This window comes from Miscanthus floridulus, chromosome 10 (genome assembly GCF_019320115.1).
Source record: "Miscanthus floridulus cultivar M001 chromosome 10, ASM1932011v1, whole genome shotgun sequence".
NCBI classification, from domain to species: domain Eukaryota; kingdom Viridiplantae; phylum Streptophyta; class Magnoliopsida; order Poales; family Poaceae; genus Miscanthus; species Miscanthus floridulus.
Window position 1 is genome coordinate 115,064,653 of NC_089589.1, and position 13,251 is coordinate 115,077,903.

The 13,251-nt window shown below is 44.1% G+C and overlaps 1 pseudogene; it reads right to left on the minus strand.

Moving 5' to 3' along the window:
• Positions 1-1,178: 1,178 nt before the first annotated feature.
• Positions 1,179-1,885, minus strand: LOC136485403 (kafirin PSKR2-like; annotated as a pseudogene).
• Between the last annotated feature and the right edge of the window lie 11,366 nt (positions 1,886-13,251).

Genomic DNA, 13,251 nt, shown 5'->3' on the forward strand with positions numbered 1-13,251 from the left:
TTCTATAATAATTTGCTTTATGGGTGCTCAAATAGATATGATGATATATCTTTTCTAGTTTTATATAAAATGTGAGTTAAGGTTACATTGGTTCTAGTGCTATGAGCTACCCCTAGTAAACCGTCGTGTCCGTAATAAACTTCTGGATTTGTTTAGTATTAAGATTTTAGAACATGAACTTTTTCACATTCTACACAGATGAAAACTACAATCCATTGGACTAGGCTAGGTGTTAGAATGGCACTCCAGGTGGGTTCTCTCTCTACAGAACAGTAGGATGGCGGTGGACGTTTAGTACTTTAATCTGGGGACGTTACTTTCGGGTTTTGATAGCCCCGCTCTAAATCATATTATAGTCGGTGCGGTGCCCATCGGCAAAGATCCCATCTTTGGTAATGCTAACTAGCAGAAAAGTGAGCTACCGTGTTGCGCAGCCAATTTGACGCAAGTTTGGTGTCCCTCTTTAAAATTTGGTCTAACATATTCGTGGGTAATTAAACTTCACGTTCATCATAAATTTTTTTGGCGGCCAGTTTTATACTTTGTTGTTATGTACTTCAAAATTGTTACTGATAGGGTCTAGTTGATTTAATGCCCTTGGCCTTGTCATGTTCATGGGCTTCAATTATTTCCTTATTTGTCTACAATATTATGGTGTCTTGCACAATTTTGCTCCAAGACAAAAACACACACACCAAATATTTACAAGAAAAAATAATTAAGAGGTGTGACTTTGCATACCAACTTTGCATGCACATATACGTTTACTCATGAACTTCTATTATGTTTTCCTTTGTATACGTGCACCTGTCTTGAAAGACAATGGTCAAAGCATATGTGCCCATGACTTTCTTAAAACAACATACCACATAGATGCAAGTACTCAACTACACGCACGTACAGTCGCATCTATTTTACAAAACACCCACGCACACAGCCAAATGAGAACATTCAAGAGGTCAGGCTGGCACATCTTGATATTGATGATGTAATGTGGTATTATCTACGTATTAATCAAGCACGTGGCTGGAGTTATGATTTGATATTTTTCAATTGATTATACAGAGAAAAAAATAAGGAATAGACTCAGATAAATCTCAATCAATGTATTGATTATTTCTGGGAAGTTGCACACGCCGACACAAGAACATTGTTATCAAGTACAACTCATTTGTGTTCTAGAAGATGGCACCTCCAACGTTGGGTTGCTGCCACGACAAGGCAGGGTTAATCAAAGACATCTGGTTGAATGGCAGCAATTGTTGCTGCTGCAGGAAGGCAGCAGCCAACGGGTTAGCTAGTGCCAATGGGTTAACTGGGAGCAGCTGCTGTTGCTGGTGGTAGGCAGCGGCGGTTGCAACAGCCGACTGGGTAATCGGAAGCGGCTGCTGCTGTTGCAGGTATGCAGCGGCGTTCGCCACAGCTAGTTGGTTGAATGGAAGCAGCTGTTGCTGTTGCAAGTAGGCGGCAGGGTTCGCCACGGCCAGTTGCCGGAGCGCTGGCAGGAATTGTTGTAACTGTTGTTGTTGCAGGTATTCAATGGCATTCACCGCAGCCAGTGGGTTTGTAGGAAGCAGCTGTTGCAGCTGCATGTAGGCGGCAGGGTTTGCCACAGCTAGTTGACTGAGCGTTGGCAGAACTGCTGCTGTTGCAGTTGCGCTACGATGGTCTGTACTAGTAGGTGAGCCGAGGATTGCTGTTGCAATTGGGCAATTGGTTGTTGTAAGATGCTCGCCGCGAGCACCTGTTGTAGCCTATAGGCCCGCAGAACTGGGTGTTCATAGCCCGCAGCAGCAACTGGTGAGCACTGCGGAATGATGAACGCAGTTGTAGCGCTGACCGAAAGAGCAAGGAGTGCAAGGAGGGCAAATATCTTGGCAGCCATTGTTGCTAAGATGTTGCTAGTGCGTTTCACTTGGGAAGTTTTTGATTGCTATCAATGATATGGGTGGTGGATTAGCTATTGATTTGGGGCCTATTTATACAAGTGAGAGCTCATGTATATCTGTTCAGATCTCGGATTTCGCCAAAAAATGGATGAGCTAGAGATGATATGGCACCTAGTCAACTTCGACGCTTAGTTATCAGTTTTGTTGGATTATATGGTATGTGTTGGCAAGATAGTGTCCACTACGTGCTATAAAAAGTGTCCTTTTCTATAGGAGTTCTCTAGATACATGAGGAATGACATACGTGACAACTTCACCTTTACACATGACAAAGCCTTCGCCACATCATATTTGTTCCACTTTATAAACATGATGGGTATGTAATGTTATGACTTGCTCATGTGAATCAAAGTGTAACGCCCCGGATAGGAACACCACCGGAGGCTACCAAACAACATCTAAATTTTATTATGTCTACGAATCATTAAAATTTTTGGCAGAGTTTCCCTAGTATTCTTGGCATCTAAAACAGGTAAATCACATTACAAAGGCGATATAATCACCAACAATAGTATCGAAGGAACCATCCCAATAGCAAACATCGTCTCATCCAAACCAACCATTAAGCAACCTCTAGTTAAGCAAAGCATATGTAAACTAGGTGTTCGTATCATGAAGGTGCTACTCCCGGTTCCCATGCATGCTGCTGTCATTTAGTACGTAAAAACCAAATAAACACAAGGGTGAGTAAAAACACTCAGCAAGTACAATTAGAACCGAAAGAAGAAAGTCAACGTTGTCCGTGAACGAAAAATCAGAACATCCATGAACAGTAGTTTTCGTCTGATACGGACAACACTTGAATCCTGGAAATAGTAGTTTCCATCTGAAATGGACGAACTTGCATCCTTAGCATTTACCGGTAAAGCCAAGCAAGTGGGGCTAGCACTTATTCGCAGGAACCTGAACAGAAGAACCAAATTGCACCTCCGGATAAACCAGCACTAGAATTGAATGTAAAAGAAATCATGAAGCTTGAACTTGAATATAAAAAACAAATTGCACATCCGGATCCACCGAAGCAGGAATTGAATTTAAAAGAACACTTGGAACTTGAATCATATAGCACACGAAACAATTGAATCAATTGAAAACTCAAACAAGAGGCATAAGCCCATACATAGGTTCGTCACGCACTTGCCTTAAGTTTGGCGAGAATCCGGCATGCGTGCCACCCTCGGCAACGGCGCTTCCCAAACCCGAGGAGCAAACTACCATAGGAACTAATCCACATCGATCATGAAGCTATTTTATAAAAAGCTCAATTAAACCTCTCAGTCGAACCCTAATATGTGGATTCTCATATTTTTAGAAGATCCAGTAAAATTTGAGTTCCTTGCTGTTTAGACCATAACTCTCAATTCTATTATCCAAATGCAGCAAATAAATACATCTCGGATATCTACAGAAAATTTCCTATAATTTGGTCTGGAAATCCAGGACCAATTCTGACTCTAAATACCTCTAAAATAGATAAAAGATTTATGCGCAGAGAATATGTCTAGCTAGAAAGCAGCACTGTTTTGGGCGATTTGAATGAAGTCAGCACCGTTGGGAAGATAAAAACGAGAGCTGTGACTTTTGTTTAACTCACCTGTTGAGATAATTTACAGATTATTCCCAGAAATGGTCTAAATTTAACGGTTCCTCCTAAATTCATCCAACCTCCAAGCGAAACATATTAGAACTCAAATGAATTCGTTTTGACGAGATCTGCACAACCACAGTGTCCGATCGCCCATATGACTCCCAGTTCAAATATTCAAAATTTGCTCGTCTCATTAGTCCGTTCGGTCGACTTATTAATTTTGTTTTAAAAAAATTCGGGATAATACACAAAGCCTTTATCAACGGACTTTGTTGTAGCATCGTACTCATCATGGTTGAAGTATATACAGTAGTTACGTGAGAAGCTATCAAGCAGCGAATGAACAAATGCTGCTAGACCGTGACTAATTGAAGTCCCAGTATGTATAAAATGCATGCACACGCATAGAATATACAAAACTAGAATGCTTATTACTATCTTGGCCACTGCCACACACACCCTTTGTTCTGGATTACAATTCACTTTATTTTTGTGTAAAAGCAAGCTTGTCTAACTTTGAAAAAGTTTTAAATAAATTTTGACAACAAAAATGCACTATCAAGACATACGCAACGAAGAATTCAATGAAACAAACTTGTTGTTCAAGATTTTTGGTAATTTTTCTAAGAAATATGTCAAAGTTAGGTAAGATTACCTTAGGGCGGTAAAGCTAGAGCAAGTAATAAACTGGAGCGGAGGGGCTATATTTTGAACTCTACGTCTTGATTCAAATAGAAGTACATCTAATTTTCACTAAACTCATGCTTAAATTATTTCCATATAGTAAGGAGAATGATAAGTTTGATGCCACTTTTGTTCCTTCCACCATCTATGATATGAATCTGCCCTTCAATATACAGATGAAGAGGATCATGGCCAACCTCCTAGCTGTTCGAAACAAAAGTCATTTGGGCTCAAAGGCATAGATCCATTCAAGAAAAAAACAACATGATCATTAACATAAACCTTGCTCAGCTATGCTGCAAAAACTCAAGATAAAGAAGACTAAGATGGGGCTTGCGTTGATTTTTTAGGCGAAAAACTACAACATCCAGACTTGAAGTTCCATGACAACACACTCCATCATATTCGTTTTCACTAGAATAGTGAGCACATAGGTACACATATATTAATTCCGTGGATTCGAATCAAAGATATTTCGGATTTCCCTACACACGGCCTGAATCTTGTCCAAAAGAATCTCGGGAACATTCGGATAATAACCTTAATCTCTAGGATTGGACATTAATTTTTGGCTTAGGAAATCCAATATGGCTAAGAACATTTAAAAATAATAACTTCTGTTGACACATAATCAGAGCGAGACCAACAAAATCTTCATGGCTTCATTTACTATTCCTTGTTCATTTACAAAGGAATGTATTTCATGATTCTATAATAATTTGCTTTATGGGTGCTCAAATAGATATGATAATATATCTGTTCTAGTTTTATATAACATGTGAGTTAAGGTTACATTGGTTCTAGTGCTATGAGCTACCCCAAGTAAACCGTCGTGTCAGAAATAAACTTCTGGATTTGTTTAGTTTTAAGATTTTAGAACATGAACTTTTTCACATTCTACACATAGATGAAAACTACAATCCATTGGACTAGGCTAGGTGTCAGAATGGCACTCTAGGTGGGTTCTCTCTCTACAGAACAGTAGGATGGCGGTGGACGTTTAGTACTTTAATCTGGGGATGTTACTTTTGGGTTTTGATAGCCCCACTCTAAATCATATTATAGTTGGTGCGGTGCCCATCAGCAAAGATCCCATCTTTGGTAATGCTACCTAGCAGAAAAGTGAGCTACCGTGTTGACCAGCCAATTTGACGCAAGTTTGGTGTCCCTCTTTGGGGGCGCGGTCATCCACACCCACTCTACCACAGAAGGAGGATGGGGGCTCCGAGATCATCCCGGTCAGCGAATTGCCCGCGGGAGGAGGGTGCTTGGCGCTGAAAGGGGCAGGGCCTACGCCCTCCCCCGGGTAGTCCACATCGACGACCCCAATCATCAACACCCTAAGCAGCTTCTCCAAGATGGGATAAGGGAACTCCATCATCGGGTTGGTGATCCCTTGGTGCTGCCATAGCGGATGCGCCCTCTCCATTAATGGGAGGATCTGGCGATTGATGAACATGCGCATGACCATCGGCCCAGTCAGCCCCTGCACCTTTAGGGCCTCAATGGCCCCAATGAGAGTAGGAACCTCTGTGGTCTCCTCCGCCAAGGGGAACAACCACCCAGCCTCTCCTCCTAGAAGGGAGGGAGCACCGGGACCATGTTGGGGAGGTAGAACTAGCACCTCCTCCACTACATCTCACCATTGGAGCCCAGCGGGCGAGCGAGGGCAAGGTAACGGCCAGCAACATGCAGACGCACCTGGATCCGGGCACCCCATCACCGGAAAGGCACTGCCGAGAAACGACAGGACCACCCAGAATAGACACCTCCATAACACAAAGTGGGGCTCGATCCCTAGGAAAGCCTCACATAGCGTGATGAAGGTGGCATTGTGGAGGATCCCCTCCGATGTTAGGTCATGGAAATGGAGGTTGTAGAAGTATAGGAGGCCGCGCGTGAAGCGGTGCAGGGGGAGGTCAAGCCCCAGACGGTGGAAGTCAGCGAACGAGATGACCTCCTGATCCCCAGGCACCAACGCTAACTCTTCGATGGTGGGGGAACGCCAACCGACCACCAGGACCTCCTCCAACGCCAGCTCATCCTCCTCCATCTTCCTGATGTCCACCTCAGTGACCTCCGACGGCCCCCATTCCACCATGGGGACGAAGGGAGAAGCAGCGGCAGCGAGCGAACGCACAAGAGCAGGGCGAAGCGACGGTTTCTTGGAAAGGGAAAGGTCTCGCTAGGAATAAGAAGGTAACTACCCCTCCCCACCTCCTTGACTTCGCTTTAGTAGTTCACGGGCGATGGCCGCCACGTTCCCATGATCCCACACGTGATCGTGTGATGCATCGGCTGTTGCCAGACCAAAGGGGAAGACAAGCCGCCGCCTCCCTATTGGCCCGACCCCTCGAAGCCAACCTAAGCCCACCACCCACTTCGCCCGTGCCCCCTCACAAGACTTGAGGGGATCCGAATCCCTCGGGCCCACCGACAGCCATCAATGTCCTAGATCCGCGTGCACCAAGTGCCATGGTTTCTCCTTCGCTGGGTGTAGCAGTACAAGCGCCATCAACCGCCTGCCTAGAGCGTCAGCGGAAGTGACATGCTAGGAGCCACCATGGCCTCTAACAAGGAGGCACCATGATGGCCTCGGGGGCTGCGCCGGCTCCCCAGACGAAGTAACCTGACCCCCCGATCGACGGGCGCTTGGGCATTCCAAAAGTCAAATTTACTAGAAAACGAAGAGAGGGCATGTGTCAGACTCTATACATCGTGTTACCACTTAGCAGAGTCCTAGCGAGGGATTCTTTCTCTTCTGTATCAATGTAAGGTGGACCCCAAAACCAACCAACTCCCTAGAGTTGGGTAGGGAGCCGCTGAGTAGTGGGCCCAGCGTGGGTCCCCTACCCAAGCTCAGTGCGCTCCCCGTGCGCTGACCTATGGCCGCAGAAGGTTGGCCTAAGAAGGCTAGCCCAAGAGCATTGGGGCCTGCTACCGAAGCCCCTAGAAGGGAGTGGCATGCCGGGTGATCAGGTGGCCCCAAGCCAGAGCCCAGATGCTCTTGATCACCTAACGCACGGCAGGCTCCGACCAAAAGGAAGGGTGCCCCCGGGCCCAAAGTCGGTAACTCCCAGACAAGTTCTTCGAACCCTCATTCGGGCCACGAACCTACATGACATAGGACCAGAGAAGGGGTTAGCACCACAACCGCTCAACCACGATAGCCAAGCACCCCCTTCACACTTGGGGAGAGAGCCCCACGCAGGGCATCGTACTCTCATCAGCAGAAGCCGTCCCTGCCATGGCAAGCTCGGTCACTAGAAGATCAATTTCAATCCTTCGTCGCCATCATGAACTAGTCCAAGTGAGGACACGAAGGGCTCTGGGGCTACAGACGAGATCCTAACATATGGGTATGTTAAACCGCAGGATCAATGTTTCCCGACTAAGGAGACCCCCCGGCCGACCCCTCTAGAGTCGCCCAGGGCTCAGGGGCTATACCCACCGGGTATGCTCACATGCACCCTTAGACCCAGAAACCTAGCCAAGCCTAAGCATGCCGCCATGTCTGCTCAGAGCTCGGGGGTTCATCCGAGCCTTAGGCTCTCGATCGATGGGAAACCTCAGCCCGGCCCTTGGCTCCTGCCTGGCCTACGACGCTAGCCAAGGCCTGGGCACTAGAAGATGTGCCCCGAGCCATCGAGTCTCGGGGGGGCCTCACGACTCAGCACTCTAGGCATGGCCCTACCGGCCGCTCCCCCGATAGGGTCACGCACGGGGCGTGACACAAGAGGACAAGCTCTCCTCGGCCTCCAGGTGCTTGGGGGCTTCTAGGCCCACACGTCAGCCTATCAAGCCAACCTCCCTCACCACCAAGAAGACTCTATAAGGTGTGCCTGGGGGAGGCCGGTCCCTGCCTACATAGCCTGACATTCAGTGTATCAGAACAGGCCAGTCAGACAATGCTCAGGGCTTCTTTGGCTCCACGATATCGCCATGGTCCATAGAGCACTGCTACAAGATCCTCCTGGACTCCAGCGCATGTAGACCATAGGCTCATCCCCCCTAAACCGCCATGTTCCTGACCTATCTTGGTATATAAGGGATAAGGTCAAACCCCTTACCAAATCTCAGGATTAGCACCGAGCTAACCCCTTACCAAATCTCTCTCTACCTCCAGTACACTCTGTTGTAACCCCTTGATTTTGGGTTCTCTTGAGTATAAGGATCATCTGTTGCTGGACGTAGAGCATCGATTGGCCCGAACCAAGATAAACCATTGCGTCCTCTCTATGATTCTTGTGTTGTTGAGTCCACCCGACCCACCAGAGAGACTACTCTGACACCGACTCAAATAACAATGCTTGCCGCGGTTCCGACCCCGGGACAGTGCCCATCAGCAAAGATCCCATCTTTGGTAATGCTACCTAGCAGAAAAGTGAGCTACCGCGTTGAGCAGCCAATTTGACGCAAGTTTGGTGTCCCTCTTTAAAATTTGCTCTAACATATTCATGGGATATTAAACTTCATGTTCCACAACAACACACTCCATCATATTCGTTTTCACTAGAATAGTGAGCACATAGGTACACATATTTAATTCCGTGGATTCGACTCAAAAATATTTCAGATTTCCCTACACACGACCTAAATCTCGTCCAAAAGAATCTCGGGAACATTTTGATAATATCCTTAATCTCTAGGATTGGACATTAATTTTAGGCTAAGGAAATCAAATATGGCTAAAAACATTTAAAAGCAATAACTTCTGTTGACACATAATCAGAGCGAGGCCAACAACATCTTATGCCTTCATTTACTATTCGTTGTTCATTTACAAAGGAATGTATTTCATGATTCTATAATAATTTGATTTATGGATGCTCAAATGGATATGTGCCCATGACTTTCCTAAAACAACATACCATAGATGCAAATACTCAACTACATGCACGTACAATCGAATCTATCTTACGAACACCCACGCACACAGCCAAATGAGAACATTCAAGAGGTCAGGCTGGCACATCTTGATATTGATGATGTAATGTGGTATTGTCTACGTATTAATCAAGCATGTGGCTGTACTTATGATTTGATATTTTTCAATTGATTATACAGAGAAAAAATTGAGGAATAGACTCAGATAAATCTCAATCAATGTATTGATTATTTCTGGGAAGTTGCACACGCCGACACAAGAACATTGTTATCAACTACAACTCATTTGTATTCTAGAAGATGGCACCTCTAACGATGGGTTGCTCCCATGACAAGGCAGGGTTCATCAAAGACATTTGGTTGAATGGCAGCAATTGCTGTTGCTGTTGCAAATAGGCGGCAGGGTTCACCACAGCTAGTTGCCTGAGCGCTGGCAGGAACTGTTGTTGTTGCAGGTATTCAACGGCATTCGCCGCAGCCAGTGGGTTTGTAGGAAGCAGCTATTGCAGCTGCAAGTAGATGGCAGGGTTTGCCACAGCTAGTTGACTGAGCACTGGCAGGAACTGCTGCTGTTGCAGTTGCGCTACGATGGTCTGTACTAGTAGGTGAGCCGAGGATTGCTGTTGCAATTGGGCAATTGGTTGTTGTAAGATGCTCGCCGCGAGCACCTGTTGTAGCCTATAGGCCCGTAGAACTGGGTGTTCGTACCCCGTAGCAGTAACTGGTGAGCACTGCAGAATGATGAACACAGTTGTAGCACTCACCAAAAGAGCAAGGAGTGCAAGGAGGGCAAATATCTTAGCAGCCACTGTTGCTAAGATGTTGCAGGTGCGTTTCACTTGGCAAGTTTTTGATTGCTGTCAATGATATGGGTGGTGGATTAGCTATTGATTTGGGGCCTATTTATACAAGTGAGAGCTCATGTATATCTGTTCAAATCTCGGATTTTGCAAAAAAAAAAACAGATGAGCTAGAGATGACATGGCACCTAGTTAACTTCCACGCTTAATTATCAGTTTTGTTGGATTATGTGGTATGTGTTGGCAAGATAGTGTCCACTACATGCTATAAAAAAGTGCCCTTTTCTGTAGGAGTTCTCCAGATACATGATGAATGCCATACATGATAACTTCACCTTTACACATTACAAAGCCTTAGCCACATCATATTTGTTCCACTTTATAGACATGATGAGTATGTGAAGTTATGACTTCCTCATGTGAATCAAAGCCTTTATCAACAGAAATTGTTGTAGCATTGTACTCAAGGTTGAAATATACACAATAGTTATGTGAGAAGTTATCAAGCAGCGAGTGAACAAATGCTACAGATCATGGCTAATTGAAGTCCCCGTATGTCTAAAATGCATGCACATGCATCTCTACACCTAAAAGATACCTAGGTGTATCGTCAGCGCAAATACTCTTCCCGCTCGACTCTTCTCTCCGTTCCTACATGACTCCATTTCCTACAGTAGTGGCCATGGGCCGTTTGTTGTGCCTGGCGAGGCACACGGGTGTTGCGCGCTCCATCGCTACACAGGGCCACAAGCACCGCGAAGAACACCAGTCGAGATGGTTCATCCTTTGCACCGCCGCCAGGTGCCATGCCACTGGTAGCACCGGTGACCTCCCACAGGGTGCCATTCCGCTAGGAGCTCCTGTGACCAAGACGTCGAGAGTCTGGCCAGGCACGTTGCGCAAGTCCTTACACACCACATTCGCGCACGCATGCGCGCAACGGTGAACACCGACCCAGTGGTGCCCGTGCTCTGCTCTACTCTTTCATTACCAAAAGTTGATTTTACATCAAAGTTATACATGCATGAAGATGAATATGTCAGCTAAACAAGCATGCTTGGTGTCCCAGGGAATTATAATTAGAGAAGAATTTTTGCGTGCACTATGATTTTGCCGTGTGTCTATATGCTACGACCACTACTCTGCCTGGCGATGCTGTTGTCTAACGTCTTATAGAGGATTAATGTGTTGGGGCTAAGGGTTAATTAGAGAAGTGAAAAAGGCCTCAGATTTAGAAATAATTTAGGGTTCCTATAATAAAAAATATTTAACAGCTGTGTGGGCAAAAATTCGTGGCCTCCATGCAACGCATGGGCATATATATAGTAGAATATAAAAAATTGGCATGCTTATTACTATCTTGGCCACTGCCACACACTCCCTTTGTTCTGGATCACAATTCACTTTATCTTTTTGTAAAAGCATGCTTGTCTAACTTTGAAAAAGTTTTAAATAAATTTTGACAACAAAAATACACCATCAAGACATAGGCAATGAAGAATTCAATGAAACAAACTTGATGTTCAAGATTTTTGGTAATTTTTCTAAGAAATATGTCAAAGTTAGGTAAGATTACCTTAGGGAAAAGCTAGAGCAAGTAATAAACCGGAGCGGAGGGGCTATATGTTGAACTCTACCTCTTGATTGAAATAGAAGTACATCTAATTTTCACTAAACTCATGCTTAAATTATTTCCATATAGTAAGGAGAATGATAAGTTTGATGCCACTTTTGTTCCTTCCACCATCTATGATATGAATCTGCCCTTCAATATACAGATGAAGAGGATCATGGCCAACCTCCTAGCTGTTCGAAACAAAAGTCGTTTGGGCTCAAAGGCATAGATCCATTCAAGAAAAAAAACAAAATGACCATTAACATAAACTTTGCTCTGCTGTGCTACAAAAACTCAACGTAAAGAAGACTAAGATGGGGCTTGCGTTGATTTTTAGGCGAAAAACTACAACATCCGGACTTGAAGTTCCATGACAACACACTCCATCATATTCATTTTCACTAGAATATTGAGCACATAGGTACACATATATTAATTCCATGGATTCGAATCAAAGATATTTCGGATTTCCCTACACTCGACCTGAATCTTGTCCAAAAGAATCTCTAGAACATTCGGATAATAACCTTAATCTCTAGGACTGGACATTAATTTTAGGCTAAGGAAATCCAATATGGCTAAAAACATTTAAAAATAATAACTTCTGTTGACACATAATCAGAGCGAGACCAACAAAATCTTCATGGCTTCATTTACTATTCCTTGTTCATTTACAAAGGAATGTATTTCATGATTCTATAATAATTCGCTTTATGGGTGCTCAAATAGATATGATAATATATCTGTTCTAGTTTTATATAATATGTGAGTTATGGTTACATTGGTTCCAGTGCTATGAGCTACCCCAAGTAAACCGTCGTGTCAGAAATAAACTTCTGGATTTGTTTAGATTTATGATTTTAGAACATGAACTTTTTCACATTCTACACATAGATGAAAACTACAATCCATTGGACTAGGCTAGGTGTCAGAATGGCACTCCAGGTGGGTTCTCTCTCTACAGAACAGTAGGATGGCGGTGGACGTTTATTACTTTAATATGGGAACGTTACTTTTGGGTTTTGATAGCCCCACTCTAAATCATATTATAGTCGGTGCGGTGCCCATCAACAAAGATCCCATCTTTGTTAATGCTACCTAGCAGAAAAGTGAGCTACCGTGTTGCGTAGCCAATTTGACGCAAGTTTGGTGTCCCTCTTTAAAATTTGCTCTAACATATTTGTGGGTAATTAAACTTCACGTTCATCATAATTTTTTTTGGCGACCAGTTTTATACTTTGTTGTTATGTACTTCAAAATTGTTACTGATAGGGTCTAGTTGATTTAATGCCCTTGGCCTTGTCATGTTCATGGGCTCCAATTATTTCCTTATTTTTCTACAATATTATGGTGTCTTGCACAATTTTGCTCCAAGACAAAAACACACACACCAAATATTTACAAGAAAAAATAATTAAGAGGTGTGACTTTGCATACCAACTTTGCATGCACACATACGTTTACTCATGAACTTCTATTATGTTTTCCTTTGTATACGTGCACCTGTCTTGAAAGACAATGGTCAAAGCATATGTGCCCGTGACTTTCTTAAAACAACATACCATATAGATGCAAGTACTCAACTACACGCACGTACAGTCATATCTATTTTACAAAACACCCATGCACACAGCCAAATGAGAACATTCAAGAGGTCAGGCTGGCACATCTTGATATTGATGATGTAATGTGGTATTGTCTACGTATTAATCAAGCACGTGGCTGGAG